Below are 14371 nucleotides of genomic sequence, written 5' to 3' on the forward strand. Positions count from 1 at the left end.
AGTTGATGGACACAAGGCACTTAGGGCCTGAGCGTGCATGGTACGCATCAGCCATCACTACCGGGAAACCGACGCGCGGTGGGACTCACAGCCCTGCTCCAGAGCAAGTCTGTATGACAAGGTTTCCCCAGAAGGACCAGAGTCATCCGGATGGCATCTCAGAGCAACACAAGATTAAGGAGAAAACTTACAGGGGAGGCTGTCATAATGCGCCCAAGTGTCGCCGGGCAGGCTCAGGCCGTCCCGGGACTTGCCGCGCGAAGCCGCGTGCTGACAGCGCCCGCAGCCTCCTGGTCACGTCGTCCGTGATACCATCGTCTTCACCTTTCCTTCCGCAGGAACGGTTTCAACTTAGAGGAAGTTGGGAAAAAAATAACCAGTTGCCCAGATGTGTTTGCATAACGTCTGTTTCATAGACATGATGGAATTCACCGCAAACAACCGCGAGCATCTCTGAAAGGTGAGGCCATCATCCCACACAGGCTACAACCTGTCACACACAGAACTTGAGGTCACCTGACGTCCGGTGTGAATGCCTTCAGTGACAGGACCCTCGGGGTTACGCGTCATATTTTGTTTTTACGTCTTTCTTGCCTCTTTCCGTCTAGACCCATCTCCCCGAGGAGGCGGGCCAGTTTCCTCGGAGGAAACCCCACGTTCCGCATTTGTCTGATTGTTCCCTCCTGGGACCGGTGCTTTGTCTCCGTCTCCTGCACTTCCTGCAAACCAGGAAGAACCAGCTCATTTTGATTTCCAGGATTGGATGTAAGAACGTGTTATTTTTATCTTACGATCTTTGAAGAGTTTCTCCTTCCTCTTCGTGAGGAAATTCGGGTGAGAGCAGAAAATGGCAAACGCAGGTGGAGGGAGACAAGGTCTATAAATTGCTNGCGTGAGCCCTGCACACGGCCGAAACAGACACGTCCTTCATCTAAAAATAGGGAAGCGATCCTGTTTACAGGTAGTAAAAAGTGGGGCGCCTGGGGGCTCCGTCGGTTAAGCGTCCGACTTCGGCTCAGGTCATGATCTCGCGGTTCGTGGGTTCGAGCCCCGCGTCGGGCTCTGTGCTGACAGCTCGGAGCCTGGAGCTGCTTCAGATTCTGTGTCTCCCTCTCTCTCTGACCCTCCCCTGCGCGCGCTCTCTCTCTCCCTCTCTCTCAGAAATAAATAAAATATTAAAGAATTTTTAAAAAGTAGTGAAAAGTGACTCTCCGTAGGCCTGCAGTCTAACCACGTGGGTATGAAGTGTGAACACGGGCTTGTACCGGCAGGTCGNACGGGATCCCCGCCGCCTGGGTCCTCGCCCACGGGGTCCCCGCCCACGGGATCCCCGCCGCCTGGGTCCTCGCCCACAGGATCCCTGCCGCCTGGGTCCTCGCCCACGGGGTCCCCGCTTCCTGGGTCCTCGCCCACGGGGTCCCCGCCCACGGGGTCCTCGCCCAGGGGGTCCTCGCCCCCGGGGTCCCCGCCCCCGGGATCCCCGCCCCCTGGGTCCTCGCCCACGGGGTCCCCGCCCAGGGGGTCCTCGCCCACGGCCCTAGGACCCGGGCCAGACGCCACCCAGCTTCCGGGCCCAGCCAGCGGGCGGGTGGCGCCCAGAAGCCGGGAATGGTGGGAGAGCCGCACCCTCCGAGGCAGAAGTAAATCAAACGACGTTTCTGCTCTGGGCTCCTGCCACACTGTCACCGTCCCCTACACCACAGGCTCCAGGGCCACGCCAAGCTGCGTCCACGGCCCTGACCACGCATCCCATCTCTGATCTCTGGTGTCAAACTGGAAGCTGTCGTGGCCGCGTGGGGTGGGGTCCGTCCCCCAAAAGTCATGTCGCCCCGAGCCCGTGAACGTGACTTGACTCGGACATAGGCTCGTTGCAGACACAACCAAGTTCCCACGAGCGCACCCGGCTGGGGTGGGTCCTCCTCCGCGGTGACCGGCGTCCTCAGGGGGAGGGAGGTCTGCCACAGACGCGCGGAAGGCGAAGCCACGTGAGGGCAGAGGCACAGGTCGCGGGGCCGCGGCCGCAGGCGCCGCGAGGGGCGGGGCAGGGCCCTCCTGGAGGCTGTGGCCCTGCGCACCCCTGGCCGCTGGCCTCCTGGCCTCCTGGCCTCCGGACGGAGGGAGGGCGCCTTCCCAGGCGTTGCAGCCGCGGCAGCTAATCCGGGCGGCGCTGAAAGAACGACCGGCCCCCAGTGAAGTGCGGGACAGGTGCGCAGGGAGGGCGACGGGAGGCGGGCGCCCTGGGGCTGCGTGCACGTCGCACGCCCCTCCCCTGCAGCCAGTGAGGATAGATGGTGGCTCTTCTGAGCAACTGTGTGAGAGAACCCATCAAAATGTGGAAGTGTAGGGGCGCCTGGGGGGCTCAGTGGTTAAGCGTCTGACTTCGGCTCAGGTCATGATCTCGCGGTTCGTGGGTTCGAGCCCCGCGTCGGGCTCTGTGCTGACAGCTCAGAGCCTGGAGCTGCTTCAGATTCTGTGTCTCCCTCTCTCTCTGACCCTCCCCTGCTTATGCTGTCTCTATCTCTCTCTCAAAATTAAATAAAACATTTTTTTAAAATGTGGAAGTGTAACTTTATTTAGTAGAATTCCCACACGCGAGTGATCGGCTCTGGCGTCCTCCCCTCCCCCGCTCCGCCCGCAGAGGCTTGGCCTGGGGGGGGGGGCAATCCATCCAATGCAGAAAATTATTCAATAGCTTTTACAAAGATGAAAGTTAAAGGTGTAGGACTTTTTGTGTTTTGTCTTTTAGGCCAAGGCCGGCGGAGCCCCAGCAGGCGCCCCGCGGGGACCGGCCTGGGCCTGCTCTGAGCCCCTCACGGGGTGCTGGCCTGGCTCTGAGATTAACTCCTCGGTTCTTCAACCTTCGGTATGGACCTCACACCTTGCTCTCCCGCAAACTGTTAACTTGAGAAGAATTTGCAAATGAAAAGGCGGAAAAGAGAAGAGCTGTGAGTGGTGTCTCTTAACCTTCCTTTGAAGGACAGTCCTTCCCAGGGTCACAACCGGCCCCAGATCTGCCTGGATCGTCCTTCTGCGGTGCGAGCGAGCGTCCGGCCGGCGGTGGCCTGTGGTTCCTGCACGGCCGTTTCCTGACGACCTGCGGCTTGGGGCTGAATTAAATATTGAAGCAAAGCTCCAGAATTACCTACGAGGAAACCACCGGCAACAGTGCATCGATTATGTTAGGCTGTTTAATAATTGATCTGCTCCCCTCGGGTCCGCATGTCGTCTGTTCGTGGGTCACCCCGCCGACGCCTGGGGAAGGGGCTTCAGCTGCGGGCCCTCACCTGCCGCGCGGGAGGACGACGCTGTCCCTCTGCGTCTCCGTCTCCTGATAACCGGGCAAGAGCCCCTAGGCACACCTCTTCGTGGGGCAGAAAGGGACTAAATTTGTGCTCCCCTCGGCGGGCCGGCCATCCCAGGATCGGGGGGCGGCCGTCCAGCCCTTCCGGGCACCGCGGGGCGCCCCGAGGCCCTAGGACCCTGGCGAGCTCGGGGCTGACCGGAGTCTCGCTTCCACCGCCCTGGGCTTGACGGTCACTGAGGGCCGCGAGCTCAGCGCCCCCCGGCGTGGCCCCCACGGGGGCTCAAACCGGAAATGCTGGCTCGTTCCTGCCTCTTCAGAGACGTCCACGCGGAGCACCGCCGGAGGCTGAACCCGAAGCCGGCAGAGCAGCTCGGGCCCTGAGCTCCTGCCTGGGGCCGGTTCCCACGAGGCCGCGGCAAGTCGCCCGCTGAGCGGCCCCAGCAGCAGGCGGAACTCGGGGTCACCTGTTGCGTGTGTGGTTTCGTGTCCATGCCGTTGGCGAGGGGACGCCGGGCTTCCTCATTCCATCGGGACGGGCAGGGCCGCTGTCCTTGCTGCTTCCCTGCTGGGCCCCAGAGCAGAGCAGCAGGCGGGGCGCCTCCCGCACNATGCCGGGCCGCCGGGGCGCGCGGGCGGGATACGGGGCACAGTGCGCCGCAGGCCACGGAGGGAGGAAAGCCCCGTTTCACGCTTCATCCCCGCGTGTGTCCATCCGTCTGTCTTCCCGTCGTCGCGCATGAGCCCCTCTCAGGCAGCGGCCAAGAGGTGAGCGCTGGGTCAGCCCCGGGCCGGGGACACGCGCGCCGTCGAGGCGCCTGGGGCCCCCATCCTCCAAGACCCCCGCTGTGCCCTCGGGTCTCGCGTCCGCTGGCGCCCCCCTGGGAAGCCCCGCGGACACTTCAGTTCTGTGTGGCAGCTCCTCGTCTGTAACGGAGGCAACACGAGACACGGGCCACGTGCGGGGGCAGAGCAGTGACTGCCTGGCCACGCGGCCGCCGTCCCGGGAGAGGACCACGCGGCCCAGCGGGTGGGCTGTGCGGCCCCGCCCGAGGGGAGGTCGTCACCGCCGGGGACCGGCAGCGCCTGGGGGACCCGCCCCCACGGGAGGATGAGCCACGTGGGTGGGGCTGTCCCCAGCAGGCGGGGCCCCCCGCTTCCCAACCCCTCCCCACAAACAGACCACGTCTCAGGCTCCTTAAGGAGAAACATTCTCATGAAGCAGGAACCTGACACAATTTCTCCTGCTGGCGAGTGGTCTGGCTCGCCCCGCACCCCCGCCTCAAGGGCACAGCTCTCCCCCTTCGCTTGTGAAACCTTGACCCCTGCGCCCATCTTCTGTGCCCTGTTCAGCCAAACGCAGCCCCACTGACTCCCTGTGACCGGCCGCTGTGCCTCACGACAGTCCATGAGTGGCTTCCGTCCTCGGGCCCAGCCCACGGCCAGATCGTGGGGGACATTGAGGGGCAGCTGCTGACTTGCTGGCTGGGCTTCCGACTCCTGGTTGTGGCTCAGGTCATGATGTCATGGTTTGTGGGACTGAGCCCCACGTCAGGCTCTGTGCTGACAGCCTGGAGCCTGCGTGCGGTTCTCTCTCCCTCTCTGCCCCTCCCGCACTGGTGCGTTTTCTCTCTCTCTCTCTCTCAAAATAAATAAATAAACACTAAAAAATATTATGGAGAATATGTCAAGTAACGAAGGCAAGCAAACAAAAATGCCCAAGGTAGAATGCTTACTGCCCAGGAAAGAGTTTCCCCATCAGGTCCTCTGGTCAAACTCTCCAGGCTGCCGAGGCTCTTCCCAGTCTTGCCTTAGTTTCCCCACTTATAAGAGGAAGAGCAGGACTGATAACCTCCAGTTCGAGCTGGGTCTGGAGCAGCCAGAGTCCCACATGGGGAAGCACCTGCTCCGTGGGGCCGCCTGAGGATTCGTGTTAGGATCAGCCATGCTCCCGTCGTTGGCTGGAGAAGCCTGGAAAGATGTGGCTGTTCCCGTAAGGCAGTGGGGCACTGCCCCCCCACCCCTACTTGAGAGCAGAGCCTCATTTTCGAGCTAAGATTTAACTCTTTACTCACATGGGCGATCCTCTAAGGCTCACAGTCCCTGCTCCGAGTGAACGCCTTTCTCCCTTTTCCTTCTACCTGGGTCATGTGCTGGACAGCGGAGCTCCCCGCATTTTGTGGTTGTTTTCTTGTTTGTTTGGGGCTGAGGTTTGCGAGAAACGGCTGGTTTAGAGCTTAGCAGTGGGGAACAGACCTGCTCTGGGCAGCATCAGAGCCCCACACCTGGCAAATAAATGGGAAGCTGTTTCTCTTAAGAGCTTTGAAATTCAAAGGGCACTTCGAGGTAGAACTCAAAGAAGAAACAAGAACTGCTCGTACTACCTTTGTTCAACACGTTAAGCACCGCAGAGTGGCCACTCGGGTCTTATGAGGAAGGAACGAGTCGCCCTTGGAGGGGGAGTGGAGTGTTCGTTTCCCCATTTTGTGCAGGAGAAGTGGAAGGCCAGCAAGGTGAGGTGATGTGCATGGGGGACCCCATGAGCCCAGGGCTGGAGTCCAGATTGGATCGCAAGCTCCCCGCGCTCTGTCCACTGAGGCCCCGAGATGTCGGCGTCATGAAACATGACTCTCTGGGACCCAGGTAACCCACCACACGGCGCTCTTGCCAATCCGCATCTGAATGCTCGTCAGGCAGAGAAGAGCTTGCGGCAGGGACTGGCATCTTGCCATTCGAAACTTGAAATGACCTCCAACGTCACGACCTCGGCCCTTGGAGTTCGCTATCAGCAGCTTCTTCCTCTGTAAACCCCTGTTCCTGATGAAATGCAGACCTTATCAGGTACATAAGGAGGCACGGCTGTCACCATAGGAGGATCAGAAGAGCAGAAATGAACACAAAAACTGTTGCAAAATACCCTCCTTGACAGTCATGTCTTATTCATAAACGTACCTCATCAGCACTTAGACCACAAATTTTGTACTATAAGTGGAATTTCTAAAAGAGTCTAACTTACATTTTCTTACTTCAACCAGCTCTTTATGAATAATGCATCACTTACCATTCAGGAAGCTTATCAAGTCTGACTTAGAAAATGAGAGAGTAAATTTAGCCAAATAAAAGGAAAGGAAAAACCCTAAATCAGTCCAGTGCTCGAGATCGCCAATAACAGGAAAATATTGCAAGCACGTAAAAACTGACCCAGAGAAAGTCCTCTCCCGTCTGGTACACGTAGAAGGACACGGCATCATTTATGGAGAACTTCACTCGGCAACATTGGTTTGCTGTGTACGAAACGTTCCCTTATCCTTGCTCCTGGCTGACACCAGGTGCGCCAGGCCCCATACGCTCTCTTGAGCTGTGGGTACAAATCCGTGGGAGACGGCAGGGGGCTTTTAAAGTCTGGCAGAGATCTTACGTGGGAAACACAGATGCCCAGTTCCACCTTGTCTGCCAGGAGACGGGCTCTGGACGAGAACGCGGCCCCCGCGTGTGTCGAGCCCCTGGCAGGCCCAGCCGCTCTCACGAGAACCTCAGCCCCTGGTCACTCGGGAAGGAGGGGGGTGGGCTAGCGGGAGATGGGGGCAGGAATGAACAGAGAGAAAGGAGGCACCGGGCGGCGTGTGTCCATTGGGAGCCACCTGTCCTCCCTGCCAGGAGAGAGGAGACACATCTGACTCACAAACCGGTGACTCTCCACGGTGGACGCAGAGAATGGGGCCCAGGATGCACCCCCGTGGCTGGAGGGGAAGAGAGAAAAAGAGAAAACCACAAGGAACAATGGAAGCAGGGAGGGTAGGGAAGTTTCCAACCAAAATGATTGAATTCGTTTTCATTCTCTTACGTTGAACCTTACGTTTAAGCACACTCGACTCCATTTTCACAGGTAAAATGGGTCAAATGGAGGCAATTTCACATCGTCCAGGCTAACATGTGGTTTGTGGGCTCAGCTCCGGCTCCAGCTCACATCTGTTACAGCCCTTGGCTCAGGGGTCCGCCCACTTTAATGTCTTAACTTACTACTTGCTTCATGGGAGATGTTGGTTGTTAATGTCATCTTTGCAAGAAAGTCAATGGCATACCTGTGGGGGGAGGCACCCAAGAGGAAAGTCTGTCACCCCCACGCCAAGCAGTGAGCGACAGGCTGTTGGGGTGAGAGTTTCGTCCAGAGACAAGCCCAGGGCGTGGCCGCACTGTATTCATTCAGCGAATATGTTTTGAAATGAAATGTGCCAGGCACTGCCAAGTTTGGGGATAGTGAACAAGACAGATATCTCTGCCCCCTGACTTTTCATGACCTAAAATTTAAAAATAGGCAGTGGTTTCTTGAATATGACACCAAAAATGTAAACAACCAATGAAAACGCAAATTAGACTTCACTGAAACTGAAAAGTTTGTATTGCAAAGGACGCCATCAGGAAAGCAGAAAGACAGGGGCGCCTGGGCGGCTAGGTCCCCAGGTGTTCGGCTTCGGCTCAGGTCATGGATCTCATGGTTTGTGAGTTCGAGCCCCACATCAGTCTCTGTGCTGACAGCTTGGAGCCTGGAGCCTGCTTTGGATTCTGTGTCTCCCTCTCTCTGCCTCTTCCCACTCACACTCTGTCTCTCGCTCAAAAATAAACATTAACAAAAAAATTTTTTTGAAAGAAAGCATAAAGACAGCCTACAGAATGGGGGGCATATTTGCAATTCATATACCCGGTGAGAACATCGCATCTGGAATGTATAAAGAGCCTCACAACTCGGCAGTACAAAGGCAGCCCATTTTTTAAAAGAAAATGGATTTAAAGAGACATTTCTTCAAAGGAGTCACACAAATGGCCAAGAAGCACATGAAAAGATGCCCAACATTATTAGTCATCAGGGAAATTGAGATCAAAGCCATAAGGGCACATCACTTCACACCCACTAAGGAGGATGTACTAGAACAGATAGATAATGATGCATGTTGGTGCGGACGTGGGGAACCCTGTGGGCTACTGGCGGGAATGTGCGTGCAGTGGTAGAGCCGCTGGAAAAACAGCCCGGCGGCTCCTCAAAGTGTTCGACATTGAGTTACCACGTGACCCAGCAATTCTCCTGAGTGTCTACCCAAGGGGAATGAAAACATATGTCTGCATGAAAACATATGTCCGCACAAAAACTTGTACGTGAACGTTTGTAAAAGCATTATTCATAGTAGCCAAAACATGGAGCCAACCCAAGCATCCATCCACTGATGAATATGTGCCCATAAAATGTGGTTCATTCTTACAATGGACTGTTATTCAGCCTTAAGAAGGAAGTAGTGATACAAAGGAGATGAGTCATGAAAACTTTGTGCTACATGAAAGAAGCCGGTCCCACATATCATAAGAGTCCACTTACGTGAAATGGTCATAGTTGGCAGATCCATAGAGACAGGAAGTAGATTCACGGTTGCCTAGGCTGGGGTGGGGGAGAACTGCTTGTGGGTAGAGGGCTTCATTTGGGGGTGACAAAAATGTTCTAAACTTTGTGATGGTGGTTGTACACTCTGTGAATATATTAAAACCATTGAATTATGTACTGTAAGTGGGTGAATCTTATAGCGTGTAAATTACAATTCAACAAAAATGGTGCCTATAAAAGATACAGAATCCAAAAGTTTGTATTTGGAGAAGGAAAAAAAAAAACCCACCCATCATTTCATAATGTAAAGTGCAGAAAATAAAGTTCAATAAAATTATCTTGCTTCTAGCTTACGTTAAATCATTTGAAAAGGATTCTGCGCTGTTCATCAAAGCCACACCCGGCTTCTAAATGCCGGGAGATGCGGTACAGGCAGGTTTGCTGTGCACGCGGCTTGTGCGACGGGGACACACCACTTGGAAGAGAGGATGGAAGTGTCACAAGGCCACTTTTGATCTTTGACTCTAGGTTGCTTCGTTAAACTTCATTACGGCTTAAACCATATTTTAAGGGCTGGAGTTAACCTTATTGTTTTAGTAGCACGTAATAATTATTGACCCCCCCAAAAGTGTTTCATGATTTTCAGAGCTGCCTGGAGGAGGCTGGACTAGAACGTCCCCCTGGGCCCTGCTTTGAGGCGCAGAGCAAGGGCACGGTGGTTTGTGGGGAATACAGTCCGCTTCGGTCTCAGCCCCAGGATTCTCGGTCCAGGAGATTTGGGTCATGAGAAACTGCAGTTGCGCCTGCTCCTTCTTTTACACGGGCTGCTTACAGGGCTAAGCGAGCATTTCGGCACAACTCGCCCGGGAAAGAGCCGGTCAGTGAGTGCTGGTGACGACCGTGGCCTGGCTGTGCCTCGGACGGGCGCCCGCTGGGCGTGGGGAGGGGGAGGAGGAGGAGGAAGGAAGGGCTGCCCGGCTGTCTTCCCGGCCTGACGTCCCACAGGCCACGCAGCCTGGGGGGAGGGGCGTTGTCTTCCAGGGCTCCCTTGAGCAACAGCACGAGGACCTGGGTGTGTTCATCGGATCATTCTGGAAGGATTCTATATCCGGTTCCTTCTCTGACGTACCTACCTCGTCGGCAGCACAGGCTCCCATAGGAACTGTTGGCGCACTTCCGGCAGGAAACCTGCACAGAGTGGCGCAGGGGTCAGTGAGGTCAGCACTTGGGCGTGGCACAGATCGCCGGGACGGGGAGAGCCCACGACAGCGCCTGACACACGAGGCCGTTCCCTACCTGACGCAGGCGCCACGACAGATACATGAAGGAGGGTTTGGGTCATTCAGCACATGGTCTGGGGACAGTGGCTGGTGGCCGTGGGGGAAGGGGCACCACAGCCTCGTTGCTCCACAATCTAAGTGAACACAAGATGAAGTGAGATTTTAAAACAAAGCCACAAAGGGGCTCAGTCAGTCAATCATCTGACTTGATTTCAGCTCAGGTCATGATCCCAGGGTCATAGGTTCAAGCCCCATGTCGGGCTCTGCACTGAGCGTGGAGTCTGCTTGGGATTCTTTCTCTCTCCCCCCTCTGCCTCTCCCCCCCATAAAAATAAAATTAAATAAAGAATAAATTAAATAAATAAAATAGAGCCACAAAACACCAGAAGACACAAAAGGAAAAAGATAAACTCAATCACAGAAACTTAACATTTCTAAGCATTAAGGAAATAATAACGCATGAAGGGAAAAGACAAATGTCAACCCGTCCAGTATTTGCAAGACACAGGATGAGAAGCTAGTACTGATGCAGGACATCTTACAGGCGAAAAGGCACAATTAGCAAAACCGTCTGAAAGAGTATGTCCGAAATAAATGAATAAAATAGCCAATTGACCAACTTCACTGTGAATTAGAGAAAGATCGACCCAAATAACGATTACATAGTATCGCACACCTGTCCCAGCCCTCCAGCCTCCGAGGGGGGACGCTTGGGGACCAGGGGCGTAGGCACAGCACAGCTTTGCTCTGGACTTTGTGTAACGGAAGCAAACGCCCACAGGGACAGCACTTGGGGAGGATTTCGCACAAACAAATGCGGTTCGGCCAGAGACTAAGTTCTGCGCAGCCTTTAGAGACAATGATGTAGAGCGACAATTGCGTTAAGATGTCCCAGTGAGGGAAGCAGCAAGTCAGAGAGAGAGTATGTGGAGGCAAAGGAGCACACACACACACACACACACACGCACGCACACGTACACGCGTGCACACGCGCGCACACGTGCACACGCACGCATGCGCATCGGGGAGGGGAGGGGGATTAGGCGCTGGGGACAGTCGAGCGGTGGAGGGAGAAGCTGTCGGGGCTCACTTTCTACCCTTCCATAGTATTTTCACGTTTGGGTGGTAATGGAAGCCCAGAGAGAGCAGGGGCCTCACAGACACCCTCACGTGGGCATGAGGGGGGGTTCTGGTCAGGTCACGTCCTGCAAAGCAGAGATCAACGCTCACCTCTCTGAGGGTCTCCCGTTCCGGAACAGTCCCCACGATCTGTAGCTTTTTGTGTCCTGACCTTCGTTCCCACCACTCATCCCATAGCCACCACCGTCGGCTCCTCCAGGCGCTCGAGGACGGTCCCCTGTGCCCGGCTCTCTCGCAGACGTGGCTTCACCACCCGCGGAGGAGGGCGCCCCGCCCAGGGGAGGCCTGCGTCCCCTCCCGTCCCCTCCAGTGGCCGGGCTGGGGGCCGTCCGGGCGCCCCCGCGAGGTGAGGGGACGGACACGCCGTCTCCTGACAGCCCTTCTGGCCGGACGGCAGGGGAGCCCGAGGGCCGCTCAGCTCCAACTGCTGGCCGCGGGGCTCCCCACACAGGCTTCCCGGCGGAGCCCCACCCCCGGGTGTCTGTGCCGGTCCGGGTTGAGCGGAAGGGGTGCCGATGAGCCCACATGGGCAGAGCCTGCCGCGAGGGGCGCCTGCACGGGGCAGGCACTGGGAACGTGCGCGGAGCGGACCTCACGGCTTCCCGGCGACGGTGCAGCGGCCACGGATCCCACCGCTGGTGCTCCGGGGGGCGTGAAGACTGGGCTGCAGCAGAGGAGCCTCTCCGAAGGACGAGGGACCCTCAGGACCCCTCCCCTGCACCCCTGACCCTGCGGCCGCGCCCCTCCTGGGCGGCGATGGCAGACAAAGTAGCGGGTGCACGGAGGGCGCGGGGAACAGCCCTGCAGTGACGGTGACATTCCACCCGAGAGCTCGTCCTTCCCTCTGCTCCCCCCCTTCATGCCGGGCCTCCAGGCTCGGGGCCCAGCTCGAGCCTCTGCACGCTCTCTGCCGGTGCCCTTCCCCTCCCCCCAGCAGGACAGGGCACTTCTGGTGCCGCCCACCCTCTTCCCCTCCCACGACTTCCGGGGTCTCAGGGAAAGGCACCTGTTGTCAAACAGGAGGCAGCAAAGAGCCCCGAACGGCCTGGAAATGAGCTGCCTCTGCTGAGGCCGAGGGCTGGACCCGAGTGGCCTGCCACGTGGTCTGTCTGCCGCGGGCCGGGGCCGGGGTTGCGCACCCGACAAGCCAGCTGAAAAGCGCCCACTATACACGACTCTTACTTTCAAGTGTTCCAGGAGGAAAAGATTGTTTTCATTCATACGAGGAAGAAAACAGTCAAAGAAAATTGGGCGTTTTGAGAGTCGTGACCGAACACGACTGCACAGCTTCCCGCCGTGTGCTCCCGTGAGAAACCCAAGAGCCTGGGTGTCCGTTTGTTAAGACAGGAGGCTCTGGGAGCAGAGTGGGAAGCGTCCGATTCCACGTTGGCCGTTTTCAGAGCAGCATGTGGTCACTGGGAGCTCAGCCTTGGCGTGATCGCAGGTGTCACCGGCCAGAATGGGCCACAGAGATTTACCGCCGCTCTCCGTGCGCAAAACGCTGTCCTTTTCTCAGGCGCCTTCGCTGCGCCCCTCGCACACGCCCGCGGATACCTTCTACCCCACTTCCTCAGACCCTCGTCGCGAGACCCCACCAAACACGTCGATATTCTCACGGCGGCGCGGGAAAGCTCCAGACTGCGGGTAGTGTTATCGAAGCGAGTCTGCAGAGGACGCGAAACCGCNCGGGGAGCATCCATGTCAACCCCAGAGGAAAGGTAATGGGTTTATTTTAAACATTTCCCCGAAATCAAACAGGTATCCCACACCTGTTCTAGTGAATTATTCTCGGAAGAGCCACGAATCAGGGTCTGGGGCGATGGCTCCGTTGTTTCGGCACCAAGTGCTGTGTTGGCCACACTGTCTGCACACTGTGTCTGTGACAACACAACCTCCGNGCTGTTAGGAAAAACCGGGGCTTCATTGCAGCTGGGAGAACTGCCGTCCCCACAGATCGGGGGGCGGGAACCGTCCCCCGTCAGCACCTCGGGCAGGGCGCGAACGCGTGTGCAGCCCCCGGGGCCTTCTGGGCTCCGGGGAACAGGAAGTGGTGCTGATTTTGGAGGCGTTTATCGAGGATCCCCGCGTGCCCTGCGCCTTTCCCTCTAACCCGCGGTCCGTCCGGCCGCAGCAGAGCCCCCCCCCCCCCCCCCNGGACCGGCCGATCCCTCTCCACCCAGCTCGCTGTCCAGGCCCCTGCCGGCCCCACACCCCGCACGCCACACCCCCAAGTCCCCATCCCGGCGCCCAGGCCCAGGCATCTGCCCAGGTGGTGAGTGACAGAGGCCAGAGCTGTGACCTTGACCAGGAGACACAGTGGGTGCAGGCGGAGGCAGGGGACGGGCCTGGGGTGTGGGGGGGAGTCTGCCACGGGGCACCGAGAAGCACGGCTCAGCCCACGTCCCCCCTCCCCACANAGTGCAGCAGCGGGGCTCGGACACCCACCAGCCTCACTGTGGCCCTGCCGGCCGCGTGCCCCGGGCTCCCAGGCCGTGCGCGAAGGGCCCGCCTCCCGCGGCACATAACTGAGGGCTCTGGCAAGCAGCTTCAGAAGCTACGTGTGCAAACGCCGTGTGCTTAGGGTTTTAGTTTTTCCTCTGAAACTTTGGTTTGAAAGAATCAAGTTGAAAGGGATGAGCTTTCAGGCTTTCTTCTCCTTCTCCGTCAGGTGGCCCGAGGGAAGCGCTCCGAGTTGGTGCCAAAGCCCACATTTGATCCCTGTGGCCCTACTGGGAAGCAAGAGGGGAGGGGGAGAGAGGGGAGGGAGGGCAGAAAGCTCGGGCACAGAGCCTCACGGTACATGCTGTGTTCACACGGATACGACCCCGGCCCGGGACGGAAATGTGGGCCGTTGGGGGGCGCCTGGGGGGTCAGTCGGTTGAGGGTCCGACTTCAGCTCATGTCACGATCTCACAGTTCGTGGGTTCGAGCCCCACATCGGGCTCTGTGCTGACGGCTCGGAGCCTGGAGCTGCTTCAGATTCTGTGTCTCCCTCTCTCTCTCTCTGACCCTCCCCNCCAAGCTGCGGTGGTGGCTCCACATTTCAGGCAGTATTGTGTCCAACGCCATCACCGCCTCACATGTGATGTGACCCACATATTCGACTGTTAGTCCCCAAATTGCTATTCAAAAAATATACAAGAGAAAACAAGAGTCATTTAAGGTAAAGGACTACAGGGGCGCATGGTGGCTCAGTCGGTTGAGCGTCTGACTTTGTCTCAGGTCCTGATCTCACAGTTTGTGGGTTCGAGCCCCGCATCGGCACGGAGCCTCTGTGCG

General features: G+C 57.6%; 2 long non-coding RNA genes across 4 annotated transcripts; one reads left to right on the forward strand and one right to left on the reverse strand.

Moving 5' to 3' along the window:
• The first annotated feature begins 627 nt into the window (after positions 1-627).
• Positions 628-3214, forward strand: LOC144223295 (uncharacterized). Of its 3 annotated transcripts, none has more exons than XR_013332662.1 (2): positions 628-765; positions 2747-3214. It is a non-coding gene; the product is annotated as an uncharacterized LOC144223295 (long non-coding RNA). The 3 variants fall into 3 exon arrangements; XR_013332661.1 differs by lacking the exon at positions 628-765 and adding an exon at positions 887-961; XR_013332663.1 differs by lacking the exon at positions 628-765 and adding an exon at positions 1433-2205.
• Positions 3215-7614: 4400 nt separating this feature from the next.
• LOC144223296 (uncharacterized) lies at positions 7615-11915 on the reverse strand. Its single transcript, XR_013332664.1, has 3 exons — positions 11183-11915; positions 9969-10086; positions 7615-9860 (listed from the first exon to the last, which is right to left on the reverse strand). It is a non-coding gene; the product is annotated as an uncharacterized LOC144223296 (long non-coding RNA).
• Between the last annotated feature and the right edge of the window lie 2456 nt (positions 11916-14371).

This window comes from Crocuta crocuta, unplaced genomic scaffold (genome assembly GCF_008692635.1).
Source record: "Crocuta crocuta isolate KB4526 unplaced genomic scaffold, BGI_CrCroc_1.0 scaffold31, whole genome shotgun sequence".
NCBI classification, from domain to species: domain Eukaryota; kingdom Metazoa; phylum Chordata; class Mammalia; order Carnivora; family Hyaenidae; genus Crocuta; species Crocuta crocuta.